This window comes from Ranitomeya variabilis, chromosome 3 (genome assembly GCF_051348905.1).
Source record: "Ranitomeya variabilis isolate aRanVar5 chromosome 3, aRanVar5.hap1, whole genome shotgun sequence".
NCBI classification, from domain to species: Eukaryota; Metazoa; Chordata; class Amphibia; order Anura; family Dendrobatidae; genus Ranitomeya; species Ranitomeya variabilis.
The window spans coordinates 19,695,595-19,706,007 of record NC_135234.1 but is presented as its reverse complement, the minus strand read 5'-3'; the positions used below and the strand labels follow the sequence as shown (position 1 = coordinate 19,706,007).

General features: G+C 42.0%; 1 long non-coding RNA gene across 1 annotated transcript; it reads left to right on the top strand.

Annotated features, from left to right (window-relative positions):
* The first annotated feature begins 1,768 nt into the window (after positions 1-1,768).
* LOC143817892 (uncharacterized) lies at positions 1,769-4,915 on the top strand. The gene is made up of 2 exons (XR_013224197.1): positions 1,769-1,902; positions 4,590-4,915. It is a non-coding gene; the product is annotated as an uncharacterized LOC143817892 (long non-coding RNA).
* Positions 4,916-10,413: the final 5,498 nt, after the last annotated feature.

The following is a 10,413-nucleotide window of genomic DNA, read 5'->3' as shown; positions in this document are numbered from 1 at the left end:
GACCTTAAGGGGTTAAATGACATGGAGAATTCCTCTATGTAAATTCTCATTGCATACATGTTTCATTTGGATATAAGTTGGGTGCTAGGTTATAATTATCGGATTGTACTCGCATGAAAATCGCATGGCTCTTGTCCAACTTTTCAGGAACAATATTGGATATTTTTTATTTTTTTTTTAACGGTGATGGGTATGAGCCCGAAAAGAGAAAGACGACAAGAGAGAGATGGAGAGTGAGTGGAGTTTGTGTAAAGCATCTTGAGTTCTTTTTACAGTTCTTGAGACATTCCGTGGTTTTTGTTACAGAGCTTGAGACTTTCTGAGCTTTGAGATTCTCTTGTCTCTCAGCTTCATAAGAAATTAGCAGAGAGAAGCTGTGAGGCTACGCTGGGCTCACAGGGGAAATTATCGGCTACGTGAAGCCCGTGATCTCCGCCGTTTCTTTTCTTTTTGTTGCATCTGTAGCTGGCGGGTTTGCTGTTTTCATGAGGAAAGTGTCAGCAGAGTGTGCCGCCAGCCTGCGCGCCGTGCGGAGTGTCACCGTCTATGGGGCGAGGAGAGGGGTGCCCATAGGGTTGCCTTGTGATTGACCTTGGCTGCATCCTCATAACTCTGCGCTCTGCATTCATCTAGTAATGTGACACTGGAGACCGGTTCACTGGTGGAGACCTAATGGAGAGATAATATCTTACATTCTTAGAGGAAGTATCATAAGTCGCACAAGGTCAGACGTGTCGGCTTTTTGCTATAAAGCTTCATTTTTCTTCCTGATTCCATCTCCCTATACAGTATCTTAATAATATGCTGCCACCAGCCACACTTGCCGGATCCCCGTAATATAGGATCCTACCGGCAGATATGTCTTTGAGTCAGAAGTGATTCATCACATGAAGGTTAGCTCAACGAGACCACCCTATGTATTGTAAACTTCGCCGCTCTTTCCTGTCGCCCTCATCACTAAGTAACAAGCTTTTCCCGGTAGTTTAGACCTAAAAGATCAACACCGCTATTATATTGTTTTTCAGGCAATAAATAATTTATCACATTGTGGTCACCTTCTTATAAAAGAGGGGAGAAAGCCTGATGGGTTTCACATCTGGTATAATTAGCCTCTTCGCTACACTAGGCCACCAGGGATGCCGACTTTAACACTTCTCTTGCCCTAGACTATTTAAGATCATAGCATTACTTTTTCCCTTCCCTAGATTACCAGAGATGCTGACAACAACCTCTTATATTAATAATACATCACACCAGACCACCAGGGATATGTATATTAGACCACTCCTCTCCTCTCTTCCCGTAGACCACCTGAGATGATTGAATTAAACCATACACCACACTAGACGACTAGCATTCATCCATTAATGCTTCATCTGTAGACCACTAAGAAAAATTATATTACTCCTTCTCCACCGTTGACTGCAAGGGATGGTGATGTTAACCTCTAACTGCCCTGGATCACCTGGTAAAATATCAAAACCGTCTATCTGGACCATCAGGGATGCTGACGTTAACTTTTTGATGCTCACAATTATGTCAATCAACATTAACTTTTCCCTAGAGCACCAGGATTGCTGACATGAATCCCTTAATAGTCTTGCTCACTGTAAAGTCTGTCCTGATCCATCAGCCCAAAAATGTAATCTCTACTTCTTCTAACAGATCATAGAAGAACCCCGACTGTCACCCCCTAAACCAATGTACAGTGATCGGAACTTACAATGGGGACACCTGGGTTGTGTCCACGGAGTGGCTGCTGGCTGGAGAAGGAACGAGATTCAGTAAGGATGGGCAACAAAGTTGAGTCAGTATCACTCTGGAGAAAACAAAGTAAAGAAAGAGTAGCAAAGACCAAAGCCGAGCCAGGGTCCGAAACAGGGGGATAACCGGTAAGATAAGGTAAGGATAAAGCCAGTTCAGAAACAGGATATCCACAGGATTAGCATTAGAAATGTCTAAAGTTGACTGTTCTCAATATCCGGCAACAAATTGTAGAATACTGGGAAGTTAAGTAAGTACACAAAGTCATAAGGAGTCATCTATATAAATGGTTGTGCCTGGTGCTGATGGTCGGAATGTTCAGTCGGAATGTTTGATCAGCTACAATTGGCTGATCAAACAGAGCCAAGTTCCGCAGGGGCGTAGCCATAGGAGATGTCTTGCCTAAGCCCTTGTGCCTAGAGTGGCCCAAAAGCGCCAGTCACATGAGAAAACAATGGTATTATGAGGGGCACATGGTAGGTGAGGGACATGATACATTTTTAGCATTTGGGTCTCACAAGTAAGTGTGGTCAATTCTGTACTTAACCCCTTAACGACCAGAGGTATTTTTGGTTTTGCATTTTCATTTTTTGCTCCCCTTCTTCCCAGAGCCATAACTTTTTTAGTTTTTAGTCAAAATGGCCATGTGGGGGCATCTTTTTTGCGGGACGAGTTGCACTTTTGAACAACACCATTGGTTTTACCATGTCGTGTACTAGAAAACGGGAAAAAAATACCAAGTGCAGTGAAATTACAAAAAAAGTGGGTTTTGTTTGGCTTTTTTTTACTAGGTTCACTAATTGCTAAAACTGACCTGCCATTATGATTCTCCAGGTTATTCCAAATTCATAGACACCAAACATGTCTAGGTTATTTTTTATCTAAGTGGTGAAAAAAATTCCAAACTTTGTTAAAAAATACAAACCCCCCCCGCCATTTTCCGATACCCCTAGTGTCTCCATTTTTTGTGATCTGGGGTCGGGTGAGGGCTTATTTTTTTGTGCGCCGAGCTGATGTTTTTATTGATACCATTTTGGTGCAGATACGTTCTTTTGATCGCCCGTCATTGCGTTTTAATGCAAAGTTGTGGGGACCAAAAAAAGGTAATTCTGGCAATTTGACTTCTTTTCTCGCTACCCCGTTTAGCGATCAGGTTAATCTTTTTTTTTTATTGATAGATCGGGTGATTCTGAACACGATGATACCAAATATGTGTAGGTTTGATTTTTTTTTTAAATTGTTTTATTTTGAATGGGGCGTGATTTGAACTTTTATATATATGCATATATATATATTTATATTTTTGAAAACTTTTTTTTACTTTTGCCTTGCTTCAATAGTTTCCATGGGAGGCTAGAAGCTGCCATAACCCGATTGGCTCAGCTACATATAGGTGATGATCAGATCGCCTGTATGTAGCAGAAATGCTCACTTGCTATGAGCGCTGACCACTGGGCGGCGCTCACAGCAGGCCAGCAGTGACAACCATAGAGATCTCCAGAAGACCTCTGGATGTCATGCCATCCCACTGGTGACCTACGATCACATGACGGGGTCACCGGTGGGTGGATTTCTGTCGCGATTCCATCGCGATTTCCGGAAGCTCTTGTTAAATGCCCCTGTCAGAGTTTGACAGCGGCATTTAATGGATTAATAGCCACAGTTGGATCATGATTCCACCCGCTGCTGATCCGGACACATGTAAGCTGTTCAAAACAGCTGACATGTCCCGGGAAAGATATGGGCTTACTGCCGGAGCCCACATCAAAAGGAGGGAGTCTGACATCGGCGTACTATTACGTCCAATGTCGGAAAGGGGTTAATATCCCATATCCTGGTATATATGGCCCCTCTCATCCCCATCCTGGTATGCATGGCCCCTCTCATCCCCATCCTGGTATGCATGGCCCCTCTCATCCCCATCCTGGTATGCATTGCCCCTTCATCCCTATCCTGGCATGCAAGGTCCCCCCCATCCTGGTATCCATAGCCTCCTCATCCCTATCCTGGTATGCATGGACCCCATCGGTATGCTGATATGATTGACCCCCATCCCCATCCTTGTATGCATGGCCCCATTCGAAAAACATTTAAAAAAACCCATTACACTGCATTCCCTCGCAGAGACTTGTTCTGATGACAGCAGCTGCTTTATACTTGTAAGCGGCGCATGACAGAGAGGTCATGCACTACTTACAAGCCGAAGGGCAGCTGCAGGAAATGAATACTCACTGCTCTGCACACTGGGACTATGCCAGCTGCCGGCTTCCTGCAGCTGTCGGCGGTCACGTGTGCCCGCGGTTTAAGAGAAATGAATATTTACTGCTCTCCACGCCCATGGGCATGAAATGCGGTGAATATTCATTTCTCTTAAGTAGTGGGGACATGTGACTGCCGGCAGCTGCAGGAAGCTGGCGGGTCACACTGTGCACGCTACTATGGAGCAATGAATACTCACTGCCCTCCACGCACATAGCCTTATAGTCTGAAAAATCCCCCATTTGAATTATCAGACTTAATGGATTGTCAAATTAAAGAATTTTTTTTTTTAAAAATCTGGTTTTGTTCTTCAATATTTTTAAAAACGTCGACCATATTAGCATTAAATTCACTTGTATTAGATTCTTAGAGATACAATTAAAGTCTTCCAGACTAAAAATAAAAGAAAGGATCATGGCTGATTTTTTGGGGGTATTTTGTTTTAATTTTTAATTTTTCACTTTCTTAATTGAATTGGGCATTTTTCGGTCCACTAGATAAACATAGGATATAAAACAATTACTGTTGCAGCACATACTGTATGCCTTAATTCTTTTAATCTCCAGACTAGCAGAGCAAGCATTAATATCCCCCGCCTTGCCAGGAGCCAAGCGCTAGCCACATGGGATGGAGAGGACAAAGAGGATTAGACGGAGCTGGGTTTGAAAGTCGAGTCCTTGAAGCCGGGCATTTCTACAACAACTCTTCTCACAACTTTATCCAACTTTTTTTTTTTTGCAATGTTGGAAAAAGATTTGTGTCAAGTTGTTTCAAGATATTTGAGGCCTTAAGCTCAAAAACTCAGCGAAGTGGGAAAATGTATGAAAAAAAGTTTGGCAAAAAAAAAAAGAGAAATCGTATCCAATAAAGTAAGGGTAACGGTTCAGATCAACATGTTGATAGAGGCTGCTTTTACTAAAATGGTAAAAAATGGAAAAATAAATTAAGAAAATACACGATATTCCCATCCAGATACTTTCTTAGAAATTATCCTCTACTTTGATATTATTCAAATTCGAGTAAACTTGCAATAAATGCAGTATATAAAAAAATACGGAGACTTAAAAGTAAATATTAGTCAGTTAATTTGTAACTAATCAAATGTGTTAATTTTCCACAAAAGTTAATTGCTAAAATCTAAATTTTTCAAGATTAGAATTGCACGAATCCACCAAAATAGCGGCCAAGGGGTCAACATTCTACTGGATTCGATATAGGGCCTCGATGAGGTTACAATAAGCAGATGTAGGGCCAAGGCGAGCAGAAGATTGGGCGGTGAGATGCGGCAGCTAGCCCGCCTCGTACCTGTTCTGCCACTGAAGCTATCCATTTGGTTCTCCACGTTGGATCTGCGGTGGATTTGTTTTGGATCTGTGGTATTTTTATCTTTGGTCTTCCACTCACATCTGCACAAAAGAGAAGACCGAAGTTTCTCACCTAGTGAATGATCTGGCAGGGAGCTGTCACAGCAGGCCGGCCTCTCACCTGTCCTACCGGAACAGCTCTCCCCACAGTCCTCTGCTCATTTTGAGTCTTTGGTCTTCTCATTTTCAGCATTCTTGTCTTTGGTCTTCCACTCACTTTCACTCAGTAAGCTGTAGGTCAGGGTGAACACACGGACCGGAAGCGATGGCTCAGCAGGCAATGGTTGAGATGAAACATGGAACAGCGATGACAAGAACCACAGAGAAAACTGGATGGCAAGCAAATAAGTAGAGCCAGACTCTCCAGACCATACTCAAGGCCTGGTAGATAAACACAAGAACTGAAGACTCTCTGAGACTTCCTTAGTTTCTCTTAACTAGGAAGTACTTACCATTTTTATCTGACCTAACTCCTCCTAAAATGTGGGCTATTCCCAAGATTTTAACTATTTCTTACCCTGAAAACTGCAAAACTGTATTACTATGCCTTGAAATGTTTCCCCTAGTGGACAGCCCTCCCCAATCCCTGGGGACTGCCTTGAGGTAAAACCTTCGGGAAACCGAGACACAAACCGGCCAGAAGGCCTTACTACTATTGCTGGAAACCTAAGAGCTCAGCCTTCCTGCTGTAGCCAGGAACTTAAGAATTCAGCCTTACTACTATTGCTTGAAACCTAAGAGCTCAGCCTTCCTGCTGTAGCCAGGAACCTAAGAGCCCAGCCTTACTGCTGTAGCCGGGAACCTAAGAGCTCATCCTTACCGCTGTAGACAGGTACCTAAGAGCCCAGCCTTATTGCTGTAGCCGGGAACCTAAGAGCTCAGCCTTACCGCTGTAGACAGGAACCTAAGAGCCCAGCCTTACCGCTGTAGCCAGGAACCTAAGAGCCCAGCCTTACCGCTGTAGCCAGGAACCTAAGAGCTCAGCCTTACTGCTGTTGCTGGGAACCTAAGAGCTCAGCCTTACTGCTATTGCTCAGCTTTAGTCTTGGGAAGATCCAAGTCTCTAACAACATCATTCAGTGCACTTTGTGTTATAAGTTCTGGTTCAGTTGAGGCTGCTGACAGAGTCTGGGTCGTGAGAGGCAGATGCTTCATGACACTAATCGCCCTCTTCTTCGTCACTTGACTGGATTGAGAATGTTTCTGCTGCTTTTGGAACTGGCAGTTCTTCTGTATGTGGTGTTGGGCGTATTGCAGGTTGAACATTTGTATTCTGTAAAGTCCACTTCTTCCTTGACACTCCTTTCCTAATGAGGGGCACCATGCAGAAATAGTAATTAGCTGTGTGATCGTTTGGCACTCTCCAGATCATTGGGACTGCAAAAGGCATAGATTGCCTCTTCCCATGCAACCACTGGGTAAGATGTTATGCACGTCTGTGTGGAGCCCAACTCTTGTCCTGATCTCCGATTCTGCAGCCAAAATACGGGTTGTAGGCTTTCCTTACCACGGTAGTCAAGTTTCGCCTTTGTGACGCAAACGTGACTCTACATATATGGGTAGCAAAAGCTATCAGCTTTGTTTAGGCATATCTGAAAAAACATATAGAAACATGTCAATAGGCTAAGAAATCCTAAAACTGTATACCTTACACAGAGAGCATTTATAAAAGTAGGTGATGCGACTGTAATTAGGATTATATCAACGGATTCTGAGCTGAGTTTTTTTGTTTGGTTGCCCTAAGATCTATCATCTTAGGGCGACCAAAGTCGCATCACCTACTTTTATAAATGCTCTCTGTGTAAGGTATACAGTTTTAGGATTTCTTGGCCTATTGACATGTTTCTATATGTTTTTTCAGATATGCCTAAACAAAGCTGATAGCTTTTGCTACCTATATATATAGAGTCACGTTTGCATCACAAAGGCGAAACTTGACTACCGTGGTAAGGAAAGCCTACAACTGAAGGCTCAATAGACTAAATAGATGATGTAATAGACGAGCTACTAACAATGTAATAATGAGGAGGAAATAATAAAGATGCAATTTTTCTATATGTCTGCCCAAAAGGTGTCATAAGTAATTACAACTTCCTCTGGATCTTAAAAATTAGAGCCAATCTCAAATTTAAGCCTCATTTTCAGCACCACAAAATTAGTCCAACTGTTTTTGTCTCTGATCTAATTTGGCTGTAGAACGGTGCTATCTGTCCCCTCGGGGTCCGCGATATTCTCCAGCGGCATAACATATGTAATGCAGAATGAGAACGACTCCTCCATCACCTCATCAGCTCCCATAATCCTCATCCCGATCGTCCTGAAAAGTTTGACACTTCTGAAAACTTTTTATTTCTTGTTTCTTTTGGGTTAAACTCTCGGAGCTGCCTTTTTTTTTTTCGTGATGCCCTGAATTTGATTCCAACGCCCGTCATAATTTAATAGCGATCGTCCAATTTTATTATCCAAATATTTAATTAAAAGGACACGACACGGAGGCAATCAAGGGCCCTAATAAGCGCGCTCTCTATGTAATTATTTGACTCTCAATGACTAAGGTTAGACATGCTTAATCTAGATATTTCAAATCTCATTATCTCGAGAAGTGTATTCCTCGGGGGAGGGCAGGATGGTGGCGATGTACCGTCATATAAAACTATGTCATTATCTCGCTTGGCATATATATATATACAGTATATATAACATTGGTGGAGGGAATAAATCCAGACACACACTCCGAGCAGATAACGGCAAGGACAGGGGGCCATCACGCAGCATTACACTCTGCCCTATGGAGACATTCAGCCTTTGATCAAGCCCTGCCAGGGCGACATGACATTCGTCAGCATGAATTATGGGTCCTTCTCAGACGAGGGCGATCGTCTTTGGTCATTGTCATCACTTATCCTACAAAACATCTTTTCCGACGTATAAAACAAGAGTCAGGCGCGCTCCTAATGGATTGTGCTACTTTGTGTCATTTTATAGGAATGATGAGAAAATCCCATTATGGAGATAAGTTAGATTTGGCCCAATGCCATACTAAACGATGGTGTAAGACTTAATTAATGCGAGGGAATGCACTAACGGCCCCAGGGGTCTTCCTGTCTCACCATTGATATAAAGGATGGACACCATTAATATAATACGAAAACAGAAAAAAAAAAAAAGATTTCGAGCTGAACTAAACTGCAGCAGCGATGTATGCCCACAAGAATTAGTAGTATATTAGTAGTATATGACATATATACTGTATACACTAAAAAATTACTGGTGCATATGTATACACACTGGAATTAGTAGTATATTACATCATTTTTTAAAAAGCTTTTTCTTTTTAAATTTCATAAATGAATATTGTCCTAGCTGTCTGCCCACACAAGTAATAGTTTGTGTCGCTACATTCGTGCTGACTTTTTTTTTCAGCTATACAAGAGAATGCCTCTGCTGACTGCACTGACTTGCTTCAAGGACAATCTGGCTTGCACCACATGTAATAATGTCCCCCCGCCTGGTCCCATTGAGAAGGCCCCCGTGACAATGGCGCTCTGCTACCAATGTTTGTGGAGGGGATTGGCTGAATGCACTGATCACATGACAATCCGTTCCCGCCCTTGCGGAGCTTACCTGCCAAAAAACAAGATGCCATTACTTACTTTCCCTCATCAGGGATCTTTTTTTTTATTACCTTATGACACGTCTCGTCTTTTTCTACATTTTTGAGCAAAGTTGGACAACTCCCTTTAAAAGTTGTGATGAACGCTGTTAATGGAGGCACCGATGGCACTGTCACGGCGGGGACGGTTTTTAGTGATATAAAAGCAGACCCTTTTAGTGTCACATATAAAAGTCGACATTATGTAATAACTTCTGTGCTTGTAAAAAAAAAAATCCCAAACTTTTCAGAAATAGAAAATAAGAAACTCAATTTTGTCTGAGATAATTATCTTTCCATTAAATTTACTTGAGGTTAATGGTGTGAAAAAGAAAGGTGACGAGCAACTTGTCATGGGGGGGGCACCTTGTTCCTCGGCAGCAGCCTCCGGCATCTGAACCGTCCACATCTCCTGAGCTTAGACCATGTTCCACCAGATAAATGTGCAGGAGATCAATGAAGGTTAAGTGAATGTGGATGACGGGCAGCTCACACATCCACTTTCTTTGGCAGCACTTACATGTGACCTCTGTATCTGTGTTCCTGACCACCAGAGTGGGCCCCGAGACGGACACATTAAGTATCTGGAAGTCACAAGATCAACACCAAGGTGACAAAAGTCTCATGGAGAACAAGTGACGTGTCTGATGGGGTTTATTGTGAGACCTGCCAAGGAGCAGAAGACAGTGAACTTCACAGCTATTTACACAGAAAGGTAACAAGAGATCACACCAACTGCAAATCCTAAAACCCATCATCGCCTCACATAGGTCTTATGTAATGTAAGCACATCACAAAAATCAGGAGAAGGATGGAACAGAAAAGTAACACTAAGTAAAGAACAATGTATACAAAAAGTACGGACACATGTAACCCAAGGAGAAATAAAGATAGTTATAAAGCAGTTATATTCTTATACATTATAGTAGTTGTATATTCTTGTATATAGGGGCAGTATTATAGTTGTTATATTCTTGTACATAGGGGGCAGTATTATAGTACTTATATTCTTGTACATAGGGGCAGTATTATAGTAGTTATATTCTTGTACATAGGAGCAGTATTATAGTAGTTATATTCTTGTACATAGGGGTAGTATTATAGTAGTTATATTCTTGTACATAGGGGGCAGTATTATAGTACTTATATTCTTGTATATAGGGGCAGTATTATAGTAGTTATATTCTTGTACATAGGAGCAGTATAATAGTAGCTATATTCTTGTACATTGGGGCAGTATTATAGTAGTTATATTCTTGTACATAGGAGCAGTATTATAGTGGTTACATTCCTGTATATAGGAGCAGTATTATAGTAGTTATATTCTTGTACATAGGAGCAGTATTATAGTAGTTATATTCTTGTATATAGGAG